Genomic DNA, 19,811 nt, shown 5'->3' on the forward strand with positions numbered 1-19,811 from the left:
AAAAGTAGACCAATTAGCGGGAGGGATGGGGGAATCTTCTTGTCACGTGCTGTACTCAAGTTTATAACAGCTTTCAGTCCAAACCCATCCAGCGCTGTGAAGCGGAGAACCTGAGCTCTGATGTCATGTATAGCATGTTACTGTACAGCCAATGCGTTCCAATTTAGGCACTTATCAATGAAAAATGACAAGGGCTGTGAGTGGAAAGGGTTAATAAAAAGTCCATAACAATGCTTAAACTACATCAGGAGACCACTTCTGAGGTCTGGGAAAAATCAAAGAAATTTTGCTTTTTGGGTGTAGTGACCATTTAATGCAAGTGTGCACCAGCAAGAGACCTTGTTTGATTAATGATGTTTCTGTAGCGCTCACGTGATTGCAGAGTTTGCTAAACAAATGGCCACAGGATTAATGCAAATTATCATGATATCATTATGCCAGTGTCTTGTCTGAACTATCATTAAATGTGAAGACTTATTTTATCAAATCAATTCTACGTGTAATTATTATTACGTGATTAAACTAAATCATGTAAACTTTAATTAACTAGGAAGTCGGGGCACCACGGAAATTTCTTTATATAGTGTCAATTTCCCGAATATAACTTCTCAGATATTTTATCTTATCGATTAGTCATTCTCATTAATGTATTATTATTACCTCATCAGTTCTCATTACTGAACGTTGCAAACCCTTGGATATCTGCACAAACCCTAGCCTAAATCATGAATCAGCGATATACAAATTGGCTTTACTAAATAACAAAATAATCACACAGAATTACAAACAAACACTAAATCATGAATCAGCGATATACAAATTGGCTTTACTAAATAACTAAATAATCACACAGAATTACAAACAAACAGTAGCTATTTGGATTATTACATGATGCAAAGAAAAATTCCCTAGCGGACGAAGCCGATATGATGGCTTGGTAGACAAAGGAAAGGGGTGGGGACTGAGAAAGAGCGGGAAAGACCAAATGGATTCACTAAACACAGTTGATAATTATATCCATTGAAATGCTAATACTTTGCACATGAATGACCGCTCATTCGAGAGGGGGAGCAATGATATACAACCCAAAGGGCCATGTCGTGACACCAGGTAGGCAGACAACTTTGCAGGTTACATTTAATTGAGAAGGTTTTATGGAAAGCCTTTCCATCTCTACCAGAAGAAGTTCATCATAGCATCATCGCTAACGACATACGCGTGCACCACACACATACAGACGGGCATTCCTGAAGTTGCAGGAAAATACAAATCACTGACGCATTTTGTTCATGTCTTATGATTAACTTGGTTCAATACACTGAGTTTCCTACTAAGTTCAATAAATTGTTGAATAATGTTGAATTACGTTTTGATGTCTGGATCGGAGCGAAGAGCTTACAATGAAATGCTTACTTACGAGCCTCTAACCAACAATGCAGTTTAAAAAAAATATGGATAAGAATAAGAAATAAAAGTGACAAGTAGTTAAAGATCAGCAGTAAAATAACAATAGCAAAACTATATTCAGGGGAGTACCGGTACAGTCAACATGCGGGTGCACCGGTTATTTGAGGTAATACGTACATGTAGGTAAAGTTATTAAAGTGACCATGCATAGATGATAACAACAGAGTAGCAGCGGTGTAAAGGCGGGGGGGGCAATGCAAATAGTCTGGGTAGCCATTTGATTTGGTGTTCAGGAGTCTTATAGCTTGGGGGTAGAAGCTGTTTAGAAGCCTCTTGGACGTAGACTTCGCGCTCCGGTACAGCTTGCTGTGCGGTAGCAGAGAGGACAGTCTATGACTAGGGTGGCTGGGGTCTTTGACAATTTTTAGGGCCTTCCTCTGACACCGCCTGCTATAGAAGTCCTGGATGGCAGGAAGCTTGGCCCCAGTGATGTACTGGGCCGTTTGCACTACCCTCTGTAGTGCGAGGCGGTCGGAGGCTGAGCAGTTGCCATACCAGGCAGTGATGCAACCAGTCAGGATGCTCTCGATGGTGCAGCTGTAGAACCGTTTGAGGATCTGAGGACCCATGCCAAATCTTTTCAGTCTACTGAGGGGGAATAGGTATTGTCGTGCCCTCTTCACGACTGTCTTGGTGTGCTTGGACCATGTTAGTTTGTTGGTGATGTGGACACCAAGGAACTTGAAGCTCTCAACCTGCTCCACTGCAGCTGTCGATGAGAATGGGGGCGTGCTTGGTCCTCTTTTTCCTGTAGTCCACAATCATCTCTTTTGTCTTGATCATGTTGAGGGAGAGGTTGTTGGCCTGGCTAGGTCTCTGACCTCCTCCCTATAGGCTGTCTCGTCGTTGTCAGTGATCGGACCACAGTTGTGTCACCGGCAAATGTAATAATGGTGTTGGAGTTGTAACTGGCCGTGCAGTTATGAGTGAACAGGGAGTACAGGAGGGGACTGAGCACGCGCCCCTGAGGGGCCCCTGTGTTGAGGATCAGTGTGGCGGAAGTGTTGTTAACTACCCTTACCACCTGGGGGCAGCCCGTCAGGAAGTCCAGGATCCAGTTGCAGAGGGAGGTGTTTAGTCCTAGGGTTCTTAGCTGGGCCTGAGGATCTGGGCCTGTTCCCGAGAAAGCAGTATATCTTTCGCGTCGGGCTCGTCAGACTCGTTAAAGGATTCTGCCAGTTCGTGGAGAGTAATCGCAGTCCTGATGGCCAGAAGTTATTTTCGGTCATAAGAGACAGTAGCGGCAACATTATGTACAAAATATATATATTTTTTTTAAGTTACAAACAACGCAAATAAACAAACAAAAAAACACAATCGTTTGGGGACACGTAAAACGTCTGCCTTCTCCGGCATTATCCTTTCAGTGTTAGTTACAAATCAGAGATCCAGGGCAGTGTTCATTAGGCTCGAATCAGAAGCCAACAGTCCAAAGCCAAGTGACATGGGCAGATACAATCTGAACAATTAGAAACATGTGCAAAACGGTTTCCAACGGTGTACGCTAATGTACACAACCCAGATGTCTATTGAGTTCAGTGAATAAGTGAAAGCTAGGAAACATGAGGGACCTGGAGAGAACTCACCTGTCTGTGTGCATCTCTTAGGTATGTGTCATAACCAGTTCCCTCCACATGAGATGAGGATTTGGCCTCATCAGGCACCAAACACAGGAAACTGAAGTGAACACATTTAAAACTGAATAAGGTTATATGATGCCTGTAAAACACTTGCTAAAAATAGTTTTAAATATATAACAAGATGAGGCCCATGTTACATAGGAAATTATGGACCTGTTTACAATCTTGTGGACCTCAGTCTTCCCATCAGGCTTATCATGGTCAGGGCTAAGTGTCGAGGAGTTGCTCAACCAATCAGGCCTGGACAACCTGTTGTTGGCAGAGAGGTCGTCCCCGAACAAAGGGTCCTCTTCAAGGTCTCTGAAAAAGACAACAAAACACTCAGTTTACACATTCACTATAAAAAAAACATGACATTTTACACTAAGGATATTGGCTACATTTAGCTTAGGGATGTAAAATTGGTAACTATCTTATATAAAAAGGAGGAGTTTCTGACAATATGCTTTCACCTTATTGGTAATTTCAACCTAATGTTTGTATACTAGGCATGGGTAATGTATTTTCTAATTCAAAAAGACAGTGGATCACACAGAGAGATGCAGTCTCTCTTATTAGTCATTTTGTTAACCGATTAATTTTTTTGTTGTTGCCATAATTCACTAAGGAGTGATATTCCATGACATTTTCATTAGCGGGCCAAACTAATCTCGGCACCCAGAACCAAATATCACGTGCACTGGCCAGGCCAGCTAATGTTTCATCTGTTCCGAGGGACTAGGCCTCAACATACTGAGGAACCATGCACATTAATTTCACATATTCACATTCCATGACGTCTATGCTCAAGTCACTATGATGGTATTCATTTACATTTTTTTTGTGGTTGTTGTAGTGCATTGCCATTTTATTCATGGTTCCAAGTTATGGACAGCACAACAAAAAAACATTCTGTGAAGTATTGTGTATTGTGGCAGAAGGAACAAATACACTTTTTATTAATTTTGCTTCTATAAATAAATGTGCTTCTATAAATGCAGTTAGATAGTTAGACCCCCAGCGCTCATGTAGCCAGCTCTGAGGATAGTCTCGTTGGATGGATCCCTTACACAGTGTCATGGGGCTGGCTATTCTCCAGGGGTTCCTTCTCCTGGGGCTTGTTCTCCAGGTAGTTCCTCTCCTCCAGGCTGCGTAGCACCAAGCTGTGGAGGATGTGCTGGTTGGGTTTCTGGATTAGGTGCTCAAACAACCGCAAAGTCATGATGCTGATCTGTGAGAAATATGGTTCAAGGCAATGAGATTAGGTTTTCTCCTGTTTAATGAAAAGCCTCAAGGAGCTACGCTATAAGTGGGAAGCCCAAACTGTATTTTTTTCTTAATAATGGGATATACACAAGGCAGAGGGGCACAGATATGAAAGTGGCAGAGATGGGGCTCAAACCCATAGAGATTATATTATTCTATGCTCAAACCATTGTCACCTGAAGGGATATATATAGTCTGGAGTCGGCAGCGCTACCACTAGACCAGACTCAAGCACTGGTCCAAACTTTCTTCTCTACTTCAGCAGCATCGCACTGAAAAGGCAGTACATATGTCCTATGTACAACCCAACCACCAGAGTTTGTGTATCACGGTCTACACATGATCTAGGCATTTCAAAGTGTAAGAAAAAAATCTAGAAATTTGCTGAAATATAATAAATAAAAAGTCTTTACACCCCTTGCTGTGGCACATCTAAACAAGTTAAGGAGCAAATATTTATAAGCACTAAGCCTATATACAGTGACTTTTTCCACATTTTGTTAACGTTACAGCTCTTTACAGCCATTCTAAAATTGATTCAATAGTTTTTCCCGCCTCATCAATCTACACATCAATCTACCCCATAATGCCAAAGCAAAAACAGGTTTAGACATTTTTGCAAATGTAAATACAAATGAAAAAATTCAAAATCTAAATATATTTATGAGAATTCAGACTCTTTACTCAGTATTTTGTTGAAGCACCTTCGGCAGTGATTACAGCATCGAGTCTTCTTGGTTTTGACACTACAAACTTGGCACACCTGTATTTGCGTAGTTTATCCCATTTCTCTCTGCAGATACGCTCAAGCTCTGTCAGGTTGGATGGGGAGTGTTGCTGCACAGCTATTTTCAGGTCTCTCCTGAGATGTTTGATCAGATTCAAGTCCGGGCTCTGGCTATGCCACTCAAGGACATTCAGAGACTTGTCTCGAAGCCACTCCTGCTTTGTCTTGGCTGTGTGCTCAGGGTCGTTGTCCTGTTGGAAGGTGAACCTTCATCCCAGTATGATGTCCTGAGCGCTCTGGAGCAGGTTTTCATCAAGGATCTCTCTACTTTGCTCCATTCATCTTTCCCTCGAACCTGACTAGTCTCCCAGTACCTGCTGCTGAAAAACATCCCCACAGCATGGTGCTGCCACCACCATGCTTCACCGTAGGGATGGTAACAGGCTTGCTGTAGATGTGACGCTTGGCCTTCAGGCAAAAGAGTTCAATCTTGGTTTCATCAGACCAGAGAATCTTGTTTCTCATGGTCTGAGTCCTTTAGGTGCCCTTTGGCAAACTCCAAGTGGGCTGTCATGTGCCTTTTACTGAGGAGTGGCTTCCATCTGGCCACTCTACCATAAAGGCCTGATTGGTGGACTGCTGCAGAGATGGTTGTCCTTCTCGAAGGTTCTCCCATCTCCACAGAGGAACTCTAGAGCTCTGTCAGACTGACCATTGGGTTCTTGATCACCTCCCTGACCAAGGCCCTTCTCAACCGATTGCTCAGTTTGGCTGGGCGGCCAGCTGTAGGAAGAGTCTTGGTGGTTTTAAACTTCATCCATTTAAGAACGATGGAGGCCACTGTGTCCTTGGGGACCTTCAACGCAGCAGAAATGTTTGGGTACCCTTCCCCAGATCTGTGCCTTGACACGATCCTGTCTCGGAGCTCTATGAACAAATCGTTCGACCTCATGGCTTGGTTTTGCTCTGACATGCACTAACAACTGTGGGACCTTATATAGACAGGTTTGTGCCTTTCCAAATCATGTCCAATCAATTGAATTTACCACAGGTGGACTCCAATCAAGTTATAGAAACATCAAGGATGATCAATGGAAACAGGATGCACCTGAGCTCAATTTCGAGTCTCATAGCAGGGTCTGAATACTTATGTAAATAAGTATTTCTGTTTTACACTTTGTCATTATGGGGTATTGCGTGTAGATTGCTAAGGATTTCTTTATTTTATTACTTTTTTAATCCATTTTTTAATAAGGTTGTAACATAACAAAATGTGGAAAAAGTCAAAGGGTCTGAATACTTTCCGAAGACACCAAGTAGTGGTTATGATGATTCAATAAAAACGTCCTCTGTCTTTCAAACAATAATTCAACCTCAGAGCCACCAATGCTTTTAAAACATGTTAGTGATACATTTTTAGGCATGCACATGTCAGGGGAGGTTACAAAATAATTCCAAGACACTGAATATCCCTTTGAGTATGGTAAGGAGATAATTGTTTCACTGAAAAATACAAGTATGCACATTTTAAGACTAAAGACACACCAGAATGGCGTTCCAAGAGGTGTTGAGGGTCCCTGATTGGTCCAGTGTCACTCAGTGTTGACATAAATCTGTTCAATAAGACTTTAAATACTGATGTTGATTAATGATCCCCAACCAAATTGACTGACCTTGAGCAATTCTGTCAAAAACAATGGATATATGTTGCTCCAAGAGTTGTGCAAAGTTGGTGAAATCTTTTTCAACACGATTCACAACTATAATTGCTGCAAAAGGTGCTTCAAACAAGTATTAAACTCTGGGGTGTGAAGACATATGCAATTCAGACATCTTCGTTTTCTATTTTTAATTAATTAATTCTAATGTGAATTTGACTTTGAAATATGTCAAATCAAACTTTGTCACATGTGCCGAATACAACCTTAGCGTGAAATGCTTACTTACAAGCCCTTAACCAACAGTGCAGTTCAAGAAAGAGTTTAAGAAAATATTTATCACCTAAATAAATATTTAGAACTTGTTGAGGATCTGGGGACCCATGCCAAATCTTTCTTTCCTGAGGGGAAAAATGTGTTGTCATGCCCTCTTCACGACTGTCTTGGTGTGTTTGGACATTGATAGTTTGTTAGTGATGTGGACACCAAGAAACTTGAAAACTCTCGACCCGCTCCACTACAGCCCCGTCGATGTTAATGGGGGCCTGTTCGGCCCGCATTTTTCTGTAGCCCAAGATCAGCTCCTTTGTCTTGCTCACATTGAGGGAGAGGTTGTTGTCCTGGCACCACACTGCCAGTTCTCTGACCTCCTCCCTATAGGCTGTCTCATCGTTGTCGGTGATCAGGCCTACTACTGTTATGTTGTCAGCAAACTTAATGATGGTGTTGGTGTTGTGTATGGCCACGCAGTCGTGGATTAACAGGGAGTACAGGAAGGGACTAAGAACACACTCCTGAGGGGCCCAGAGTTGAGGATCAGCGTGGCAGACGTGTTGTTGCCTACCCTTACCACCTGGGGGGGGCGGCCCGTCAGGAAGTCCAAGATCCAGTTGCAGAGGGAGGTGTTTAGTCCCAGAGTCCTTAGCTTAGTGATGAGCTTCGTTGGCACCATGGTGTTGAACGCTGAGCTGTAGTCAATGAACAGCATTCTCACATAGGTGTTCCTTTTGTCCAGGTGGGAAAGGGCAGTGTGGAGTGCGATTGAGACATCTGTGGATATGTTGGGGCGGTATGCGAATTAGAGTGATTCTAGGGAATCCGGGAGGATGCTGTTGATGTGAGCCATGATCAGCCTTTCAAAGCACTTTATGGCTACCGACATGAGTGCTACGGAGCGGTAATCATTTAGGCAGGTTACATTCCTTTCCTTGGGCACAGGGACTATGGTGGTCTGCTTGAAACATGTAGGTATTACAAACTCGGTCAGAGAGAGGTTGAAAATGACAGCAAAGACACATGCCAGTTGGTCCACTCATGCTTTTGAGTACACGTCCTGGTAATATTATGTTATTGACTGTACGTTTGTTTATGTGTAACTCTGTGTTGTTGTTTTTGTCGCACTGCTTTGCTTTATCTTGGCCAGGTCGCAGTTGACAAACTTGGCCAGGTCGCAGTTTTCAAGCCCTGCCACATCTGACAAGCGTCAGAGCCGGTATAGTATGATTCAATCTTAATCCTGTATTGATGCTTTGCTTGTTTGATGGTTCGTCAGAGGGCAGAGCGGGATTTCTTATAAGTGTCCCAGATTAATTGCCGCTCTTGCCTTTAGCTCGATGCGGATGTTGCCTGTAATCCATGGTTTCTGGTTGGGATATGTACGTACAGTCACTGTGGGGACGACATCGTCAATGCACTTATTGATGATCCGGTGACTGAGGTGGTATACTCCTCAATGCCATTGGATGAATCCGGGAACATATTCTAGTCTGTGCTAGCAAAACAGTCCTGTAGCGTAGCATCCACGTCATCTGACCACTTCCGTATTGAGTGAGTCACTGGTACTTCCTGCTTTAGTTTTTGCTTGTAAGCCTGGAATCAAGAGGATAGAATTATGGTCAGATTTGCCAAATGGAGGGCGGGGGAGAGCTTTATATGCATCTCTGTATGTGGAGTAAAGGTGGTCTATAGTTTTTTCCCCTCTGGTTGTACATGTGACATGCTGGTAGAAATTAGGTCAAACAGATTTAAGTTTGCCTGCATTAAAGTCCTCGGCCACTAGGAGCGCCACTTCTGGATGAGCATTTTCTTGTTTGCTTATGGCCTTATAGAATTGGTTGAGTGCGGTCTTAGTGCCAGCATCGGTCTGTGGTGGTAAATAGACGGCTCGAATAATATAGATGAGAACTCTCTTGGTAGATAGTGTGGTCTACAGCTTATCATAAGGTACTCTACCCTCAGGGGAGCAATACATCGAGACTTCTTTAATATTAGACATTGCGCACCAGCTGTTATTGACAAATAGACACCCCCCCACCCCTAGTCTTACCAGATGTAGCTTCTCTGTCCTGCCGGTGCATGGAAAATCCTGCCAGCTCTATATTATCGGTTTCGTCGTTCAGCCACGACTTGGTGAAACATAAGATATTACAGTTTTTAATGTCCCGTTGGTAGGATAATCTTGATCTTAAGGTCATCAATTTTATTTTCCAATGATTGCACGTTGGCCAACAGAACAGATGGCAGTGAGAGTTAACTCGCTCGTCTCCGAATTCTCAGAAGGCAGCCCGACCTCCGCCCCCTTTTTCTCCATCTTTTCGTCAGACAAATGACAGGGATTTGGGCCTGTACCTGAGAAAGCAGTATATCCTTCGCATCGGACACGGACGTGTTAAAGGAAAAATCTTCTTCCAGTTCGAGGTGAATAATCGCTGTTCTGATGTCCAGAAGTAATTTTCGTCATAAGAGACGGTAGCAGCAACATTATGTACAAAATAAGTTTAAAATAAAGTTACAAACAACGCAAAAAAACTAACAAAATAGCACAGTTGGTTAGGAGCATGTAAAACATCAGCTATCCTCTCCTGCGCCATTCTACATGATACAAATATGTGAAGTAGATTGTATAGATCAGTAGGAAAAAAACTTACGTAATCCCTTTTTAGATTTAAATATTAGGCAGCAAAATGTGACAACTGTCTTTCACTAGGCACTGTACCTCGTCTGACAGGTGGTCACAGAGCTCGATGAGTCTGTGTCGGAGGGGGTTCTGTGCAATGGTGGAGAGGGTCTCTGGTCCCCCAGCAGGAAGTAGACCATCTCCTGCAGCAGGGCCTCTGAGGTCACCTGGCGGATGATCCTGTTCAGCAGAGCTGTGGAGGTCAGGATGCCCACCTCCGACCTACACAGGGGAAAAAGGGACACTGACAACCACTGTCACAGCATTATACTCAAAGATAAATTAAATGACTGTTCTATTCCATTTAATTATATGATTATAATAGGGCTGTCCCCGCCCAAAAGAAAGCTTGGTTGACCGAAAGCCGTCTGTTCTTTTGACCAATCGAACGGTAGAAATGTGAAAACGAGCATTTTTCCATATAAACTCAGCAAAAAAAAGAAACGTCCTCTCACTGTAAACTGCGTTTATTTTCAGCAAACTTAACACGTGTAAATATTTGTATGAACATAAGATTCAACAACTGAGACACAAACTGAACAAGTTCCACACTAACAGAAATGGAATAATGTGAAAGAATAAAGGGGGGGTCAAAATCAAAAGTAACAGTCAGTATCTGGTGTGGCCACCAGCTGCATTAAGTACTGCAGTGCATCTCCTCCTCTTGGACTGCACCAGATTTGCCAGTTCTTGCTGTGAGATGTTACCCCACTCTTCCACCAAGGCACCTGCAAGTTCCCGGACATTTCTGGGGGGGGGGATGGCCCTAGCCCTCACCCTCCGATCCAACAGGTCCCAGATGTGCTCAATTGGATTGAGATCCGGGCACTTCGCTGGCCATGGCAGAACACTGACCTTCCTGTCCTGCAGGAAATCGTGCACAGAACGAGCATGTAGGGTTGAGCCTGCAGGAAGGGTACCACATGAGGGAGGATGATGTCTTCCCTGTAACGCACAGCGTTGAGATTTGCATGCAATGACAACAAGCTCAGTCCGATGATGCTGTGACACAACGCCCCAGACCATGACGGACCCTCCACCTCCAAATCGATCCCGCTCCAGAGTACAGGCCTCGGTGTAACGCTCATTCCTTCGACGATAAACACGAATCCGACCATCACCCCTGGTGAGACAAAACCCTGTCTCGTCAGCACTTTTTGCCAGTCCTGTCTGGTTCAGCGACGGTGGGTTTGTGCCCATAGGCGACATTGTTGCCGGTGATGTCTGGTGAGGACCTGCCTTACAACAGGCCTACAAGCCCTCAGTCCAGCCTCTCTCAGCCTATTGCGGACAGTCTGAGCACTGATGGAGGGATTGTGCGTTCCTGGTGTAACTCGGGCAGTTGTTGCCATCCTGTACCTGTCCCGCAGGTGTGATGTTCGGATGTACCGATCCTGTGCAGGTGTTGTTACACATGGTCTGACACTGCGAGGACGATCAGCTATCCGTTCTGTCTCCCTGTAGCGCTGTCTTAGGCGTATCACAGTACAGACATTGCAATTTATTGCCCTGGCCACATTTGTAGTCCTCATGCCTTCTTGCACATGCCTAAGGCACGTTCACGCAGATGAGCATGACCCTGGGAATCTTTCTTTTGGTGTTTTTCAGAGTCAGAAAGGCCTCTTTAGTGTCCTAAGTTTTCATAACTGTAACCTTCCGTATGTAAGCTGTTAGTGTCTTAACGACCGTTCCACAGGTGCATGTTCATTAATTGTTTATGGTTCATTGAACAAGCATGGGTAACATTGTTTAAACCCTTTACAATGAAGATCTGTGAAGTTATTTGGATTTTTACAAATTATCTTTGAAAGACAGGGTCCTGAAAAAGGTATATTTTTTTGCTGAGTTTATGCGTTTTAATAAAATCAACTATTCATGCACTGAGCATGCACACTGTTTGATGAAATAAGACTCCAATGACTCAAGAGGGAACCAAAGATCAAGATAACCAAAAGAAAAAAACTCCCACTCCTACTGGCTTGGCAGATACTGCAGTTACTCTCCTGAAGTTGCCGGTAATAGGCTACATGAGGAGTCGGCAACCTTTCTTATTTGGAATTCCAATTTATCTTACCATTTCTACTGATCTTGCCTGCCAGTTATGGTTTTGATATGCACATTTTCGTGGAACAGTTTCATTTCATTTATAATAACATTGTCGTATCGCAAAAACATTGTCGTGGTAAAACTAAATTCTATCCAAATCTAAATGAAAGTTATACAAACCTAAAATTGCCAATGCCAACGACGTAAAAAAATTACCTATGAAGCCAACAAACAAAAACATGCAGCCTGAAGGTAGAACATATCCTGATAAAAATAAATATCATGAATCCCATTGGCTACGCATGGCCTGTCTGCAATGAACTTGAAACATTGTAACAACTATTAACTTGGGTCCAACCTGAAGCTGTGCTAAGAAACTTGAAACATTGTATAATATATTCTGAGCCCTCAGAGTTTCCTGCTCCAGTGAGCTCTGGACAGACACAGCTGTAGGCTATGTCTGTCCCGAGCTCACTGGATAAGTAATCAGGTAGGCCGACTTTATGACATTTCCACTGGATTAGAGCATGACATTTTCCCCTTTCACGCTAAGTGGTTATCGAAAGGGAGAAAGCTGGAAAGATTTTTTAAATACATTGAGGAACAATTGTCCTTCTCAACGGATGTAAAAACAGACTTATTTGCTTGCTGTTTGAGGTGAAGAAAACATTGAGAAGCTCCACAGCTCATTAGTGATGGGGCGTTAAGCCAATCAGAAATACTATCAGATCACATTTATATGCCTACATTTGCGCGCAGGCCAGGTAGCCTATAGGCCTACTTCTAGCGTAATCAGGTGCACGTCCTTACTCAACATTGACAGGAGTGCTCCGATCAAAGCACATGGACTAAATTGGCAAAAAATAAATACATGTATTGTTCCTATTTTCTACATTGTAGAATAATAGTGAAGACATCAAAACTATGAAATAACACATATAGAATCATGTAGTAACCAAAAAAAAACGTTAAACAAATCAAAATATATTTTATATTTGAGATTCTTCAAAGTAGCCACCCTTTGCCTTGATGACAGCTTTGCACACTCTCGGCATTTTCTCAACCAGGTTCACCTCAAATGCTTTTCCAACAGTCTTGAAGGAGTTCCCACATATGCTGAGCACTTGTTTGCTGCTTTTCGTTCACTCAGCGGTCCAAATCATCCCAAACCATCTCAATTGGGTTAAGGTTGGGTGATTGTGGAGGCCAGGTCATCTGATGCAGCACTCCATAACTCTCCTTCTTGGTCAGATAGCCCTTACACAGCCTGGAGGTGTGTTGGGTCATTGTCCTGATGAAAAACAAATGATAGTCCCACTAAGCCCAAACCAGATGGGATGGCGTATCGCTGCAGAATGCTGTGGTAGCCATGCTGGTTATGTATGCCTAGAATTCTAAATAAATCATTGACCATGTCACCAGCAAAGCATCCCCACACCATCACATCTCCTCCTCCATGCTTCACAGTGGGAACCACACATGCGGAGATCATCTGTTTCACAAAGAGGTTGGAACCAAAAATCTCAAATTTGGACTCAAAAGGACAGATTTCCACCGGTCTAATGTCCATTGCTCATGTTTCTTGGCCCAAGCAAGTCTCTTCTTCTTATTGGTGTCCTTAAGTAGTGGTTTCTTTGCAGCAATTCGACCACGAAGGCCTGATTCATGCAGTCTCCTTTGAACAGTTGATGTTGAGATGTGTCTGTTCCTTGAACTCTGAAGCATTTCTTTGGGCTGCAATTTATGTGGCTGAATTCATCCTTTGCATCAGAGGTAACTCTGGGTCTTCCTTTCCTGTGGCGATCCTCGTGAGAACCAATTTCATCATAGCGCTTGATGGTTTTTGCAACTGCACTTGAAGAAACATTCAAATTTCTTGAAACTTTCCAGATTGACTGACTTTCATGTCTTTGCTTATTTGAGCTGTTCTTACCATAATATGGACTTGGTCTTTTACCAAATAGGGCTATCTTCTGTATACCACCTCTACCATGTCACAACACAACTGATAGGCTCAAACGCATTAAGGAAAGAAATTCCACTAATTATCTTTTAACAATAGGTGAACCTGTTAATTGAAATGCATTCCAGGTGACTACCTCATGAAGCTGGTTGAGCGAATGCCAAGAATGTGCAAAGCGGTCATCAAGGCAAAGGGTGGATGCTTTGCCTAAGGTAATCTACCGAAGGTCCTACAGAGGGTTCAATCAGGACTCATTTGTGGATGAGATTAAGAATGTGCAATGGTTAGAAGTGTGTAGTAAGGATGATCCTGAAATGTCACTAAGTTTGTTTATGAAATTATTCATTGGGTTGGGCCCCCCCCCTTGGGTTGTGTCGTGGCGGAGATCTTTGTGGGCTATACTCTGCCTTGTCTCAGGATGGTAAGTTGGTGGTTGAAGTATCCCTCTAATGGTGTGGGGGCTGTGCTTTGGCAAAGTGGGTGGGGTTATATCCTGCCTGTTTGGCCCTGTCCGGGGGTATCGTCGGATTGGGCCACAGTGTCTCCCGACCCCTCCTGTCTCAGGCTCCAGTATTTATGGTGCAGTAGTTTGTGTCGGGGGGCTAGGGTCAGTCTGTTATATCTGGAGTATTTCTCCTGTCTTATCCGGTGTTCTGTGTGAATTTAAGTATGCTCCCTCTAATTCTCTCTCTGTCTCTCGGAGGACCTGAGCCCTAGGACCATGCCTCAGGACTACATGGGCTGATGACTCCTTGCTGTCCCCAGTCCACCTGGCCGTGCTGCTGTTCCAGTTTCAACTGTTCTGCCTGCGGCTATGGAACCCTGACATGTTCACCGGATGTGCTAACTGTCCCAGGCCTGCTGTTTTCAACTCTCTAGAGACAGCAGGAGCGGTAGCAATACTCTGAATGATCGGCTATGAAAAGCCAACTGACATTTACTCCTGAGGTGCTGACCTGTTGCACCCTCGACAACCACTGTGATTATTATTATTTGACCCTGCTGGTCATCTATGAACATTTGAACATCTTGACCATGTTCTGTTATAATCTCCACCCGGCACAGCCAGAAGAGGACTGGCCACCCTCATAGCCTGGTTCCTCTCTAGGTTTCTTCCTAGGTTCTGGCCTTTCTAGGGAGTTTTTCCAAGCCACCGTGCTTCTACACCTGCATTGCTTGCTGTTTGGGGTTTTAGGCTGGGTTTCTGTACAGCACTTTGAGATATCAGCTGATGTAAGAAGGGCTTTATAAATCAATTTGATTTGATTTATGAGTATAGCTGATAAGCATGCCCCTTTAAGGAAATGCACCGTGAGGTCAAACGGTGCCCCATGGATTGATGATGAGCTGAGAAATTTAATGACTCAACGTTATGTCAAAAAAGTAGCAGATAAATCTGGTGCACTGTTTGATAAGCTAAGTTATTGTAAATTAAGAAATCTTGTGACCAAGCTAAACAAAGGAAAGAAGGGATTCTATCAGCACAAATTGATGAAGTAAAGGGTGATGGGGGAAAACTGTGGAGAAAGTTGAACACTATTATGGGTAGGAATTCGAACATGTCCGCCTCTTTTGTTGAATCAGAGGGTATATTTATTACAAAACCACATGACATCGCAAACTACTTTAATGAATATTTTACAGGCAAAGTGGACAAGTTGAGGAATGCTATGATTCCAACTGATGTCTTCATGTCATATACCCTTGTACAAGATTGTATAATGAAGGAAAAGGCAATGCATGTTTGAATTTCATCAAGAGGAAAAAGTTAGAAAGGATGCTGTTGTCTCTTTTGGATGTCAAGTCACCTGGTACAGATAATCTTGATGCCAAATTGCTTAGCGTTACAGTTAACCAAATATCTACCCCAATCTCTCATATTTTTAATAAATGCTTGATGTATGGGGTGTTCCCAGAAGTCTGGGAAGAGTCAAAGGTTATTCCACTACCTAAGGATAAAAAAATCTGCATTCACTGGTCCTAATAGTCGTCCTATATGTGTGTTATGTAAATTATTTGAAAACAATTTATCTGTACAAATCAAGGATTATTTCTCACGTAATGGTCTGATAACGAGTTTCCTGCATGCATATAAAGAAGGGCATTCTACGAGTACTTCTACGAGTACGGCCTTAGCACAAATGACAGATGATTGGTTAAAGAGTATGGATGACAGGAAGTCAGTTGGTGCAGTGTTGCTAGATTTCAGTGCTGCTTCTGATGTAATTGATCATGAACTGTTACTAAATCCACTCAAATGTTATGGTTTTCAGTCTGCAGCTCTATCCTGGATGGAAGGCCATCTATCCAGGATAAGGCAAAAAGTGTTCTTAATGGTAGCTTTCAAACAGTAAAGATTTACACTGTGGTGTTCCTCAAGGAAGTTGCCTAGGACCACTTCTCTACTCTTTTTACTAATGATTTACCTTTAGTAATGAACAAAGCAAGAGTGGCCATGTATGCTGATGACTACAATGTATAGCGCAGCATCCGAATGTAATGAGCTAACAGATGTACTGAGCAGTGAACTAAGAATGGTGTCTGATTGGGTTGATATGAACAAATTGGTGTTGAACATTTCTAAAACGAATTGTATTGTATTTGGTTCAAGATATATGCTTGCTGATGATCCCGAATTGAATTTGTTGATGAATAGAACGCATGTAGAGCAAGAGAAAAAAACAAAACTACTAGGCGTCATGTTGGACACAGCTTTATGATGGTCAGAATACATAGATAATATTGTTATTAAGATGGGCAAGGGAATTGCTGTTACAAGAAAATGTTCAGAGTATGTAACATCTATCACACTGAATCAGGTGATTCAATCCCTGGTCCTATCACACTTAGAGTACTGTCCAGTTATATGGACATCTACAGAAAAGAAAGATATAAAAAAGCTAAAAATCGCTAAAAACGGCTGCCAGATTAGCTCTTCATTGCTCTATCTGTATGAATACTATCCAAATGCATCACAATCTCTCATGGCTTCATGTTAAAAACAAATTACTATCCAGTCTTCTGATTTTCTTTAGGAATGCTACATTTTTCAACAAAAAAAGTATTTTTCAGGAAAGTTACTAGCAACACGCAAAACCACCAAACCAGACAGGCAAATTCAGGGCAGCCAAGACAACCTAAACCAAGGACAAATCGCCCTAAATCTACAGTTTTATATAGAGCCATAGCTGAATGGAACTCTTTACCAATCCATATTTCTCAGGCAAAAAGTAAATCCAACTTCAAGAAAAAAAGAAAAAAAATAATATCTAATGCGATAGACCAGGAAATAGAAAGCATCAACTGAATGTTAAATGTGTTTCCTGTCAGGTATTTTAATTGTCTGTATTGTCTACTTGCTAAATGTTTGTGAAGTCTTGATTTGTGGTTTGTAATGTCTTGTTAACTGATGTTGGACCCCAGGAAGATTAGCTAGCGTTATGGCGTTAGCTAATGGTGATCCTAATAAAACATTTTTTTTTTTTTTTTTTAAATCTCAAATCTCAAATATATTTCCATTTGTTTAACACTTTTTTGGTTGCTACCTGATTCCATGTGTGTTATTTCATAGTGTTAATGTCTTCACTATTATTCTACAATGTAGAAAATAGTCAAAATAAAGAAAAACCCTAGAATGATTAGGTGTGTTCAAACTTTTGACTGGTACTGTATGTAATGGGGAATTGATAGACACTAACAATCAAACGCAAACACTTCACACAGTGAAGTTACGAAACAATGAATGTGCACAAATTGGCGGGAGAGGTCGCATTCTGGAGAGAGACGTGCATTGTGCATTTTAGCCACACTACCCTTCTTCTTGAACTGTGCTATCCTTGCGGCCTCCGCAAAGGATTAGTCTTGGCCTCCACAATGGATTAGTTCACTGAGATGGGCACGAATAAGACCGGTGTCTCTCTTGTGCAATAAAAAAAAAATATATAGATATATATATTTGCTCCTGCTCGACTAAAAAAATATTGGTCGACCAAACAATCGACCAGTCGACTAATTGGGGTCAGTCAGCCCTAGATTATACCCACATCCCCATAACAATGTCTCATCACTGAAGGACGTGTATTGGCATATGACCAAGTCTTCTTTCAATGTCAATGGATGTATTGGGCAGACATACACACACACACAAACAAAGAGGCATCTATGAGTGTTCCCCTGATGATTCTGAATGGGGACTTACGTCTGCATCAGCTGGGGCTCCATGACCGTCACAAAGAACATCTTTCTCACTGCTTTAGCCAACACTGCAGCTGCAGTCTGAGGGTACAAGACCAGGAAACATTTCATTACTCCAAAAGTCACTGATATAAAAACTCATGATAGAAAATGTATGTAATGCGAGTCTTGTATGTATAGCTAATTGTATCATCTTCTGTCTTTGTTGTTCCCCAAAGAATGTAAGGAACTTTTTTCAAGCCACTCTTCTATTTAAAGCATTTACCAGTCAATGGTGTGTCAATGTTGTTGCTCTGTACCTTCTGTGGCTCTTTGATGAGCTGGTCGCAGTAATCGAGCCAAGATAGGAATGAGATGAGTGCTCGCTTCCCAGTGAAGATTGCAGCATCATCCTTCATGTTATACACGTCCAGTCTGCAACAGAGACAATTTAAATATTATACTTTTCAAATTCTGATCCTTAATTGATCAAGATGTGGCGGCAGGTAGCCTAGTGGTTAGAGCATTGGGCCAGTAACCGAAAGGTTGCTGGATCGAATCCCCGAGCTGACAAGGTAAAAATATGATGTTCCGCCCCTGAACTGTTCCCCAGTAGGCCATCATTGGAAATAAGAATTTGCTCTTAACTGACTTGCCTAGTTAAATAAAGGTTACATAAAAAAAGAAGATGCATATTCATTCTGTAGTTGTCTTAACACAGATTGGTGTGTTTTAACTGAGGAATCATGGAATGTTTCTATTCTGAACTGTGGCCACTGTTTGGCTATAGGTTTCTCTCAGGTGGGGCTTTTAGACTGATGGGGTCTAATGTAGCTTGTTAAGTGTCCAGTGCAAGCAAACATTGATAAGTCATTACACTGATTTGATAAATCAATTCTTCCTTAGCAGACCATTCACTAATAAAACATAAAGAGTATATTGCGCACTACTATGGTTGGTGTTCTTAAAGTGGAGTACTGAGGTACTGCAGGGGAACAGTAGCCAGATCTAAAAAAAAAAAATACTAAAAAAAAATTAAAGTATGAAAAAAGATATACTGTACCAATCAAAAGTTTGGACTCATTCAAGGGTTTTTCTACATTGTAGAATAAAAGTGAAGACATCAAAACTATGAAATAACAAATATAGAATCAAATATTTTATATTTGAGATTCTTCAAAGTAACCACCCTTTGATGACAGATTTGCCTTAAATTTGGCATTCTCTCAACCAGCTTCACTTCGAATGCTTTTCCAACAGTCTTGAAGGAGTTCCCACATATGCTGAGCACTTGTTGGCTGCTTTTCCTTCACTCAGCGGTCCAACTCATCCCAAACCATCAATTGGGTTAAGGTTGGGTGATAGTGGAGGCCAGGTCATCTGATGCAGCACTCCATAACTCTCCTTCTTGGTCAGATAGCCCTTACACAGTCTGGAGGTGTGTTGGGTCATTGTCCTGTTGAAAACCTAATGATAGTCCCACTAAGCCCAAACCAGATGGGATGGCGTATCGCTGCAGAATGCTGTGGTAGCCATGCTGGTTATGTATGCCTAGAATTCTAAATAAATCATTGACCATATCACCAGCAAAGCATCCCCACACCATCACATCTCCTCCTCCATGCTTCACAGTGGGAACCACACCGTTCACCTGCTCTGCATCTCACAAAGACACGGCGGTTGGAAGCAAAAATCAAAAATTTGGACTCATCAGACCAAAGGAAAGATTTCCACCGGTCTAATGTCTATTGCTCGTGTTTCTTGGCCCAAGCAAGTCTCTTCTTCTTATTGGTGTCCATGAAGGCCTGATTCACGCCGTCTCCTCTGAACAGTTGATGTTGAGATGTGTCTGTTACTTGAACTCTGAAGCATTTATTTTGTCTGCAATTTCTGAGGCTGGTAACTCAAACTTATCCTCTGCAGCAGAGGTAACTCT

The 19,811-nt window shown here is 42.3% G+C and overlaps 1 pseudogene; it reads right to left on the reverse strand.

The window, feature by feature from the left end:
- LOC120045576 overlaps positions 1–19,811 on the reverse strand; it is a 63,319-nt pseudogene that overhangs the window by 31,156 nt on the left and 12,352 nt on the right.

The sequence above is a fragment of the Salvelinus namaycush genome, chromosome 4, assembly GCF_016432855.1.
Source record: "Salvelinus namaycush isolate Seneca chromosome 4, SaNama_1.0, whole genome shotgun sequence".
NCBI classification, from domain to species: Eukaryota; Metazoa; Chordata; class Actinopteri; order Salmoniformes; family Salmonidae; genus Salvelinus; species Salvelinus namaycush.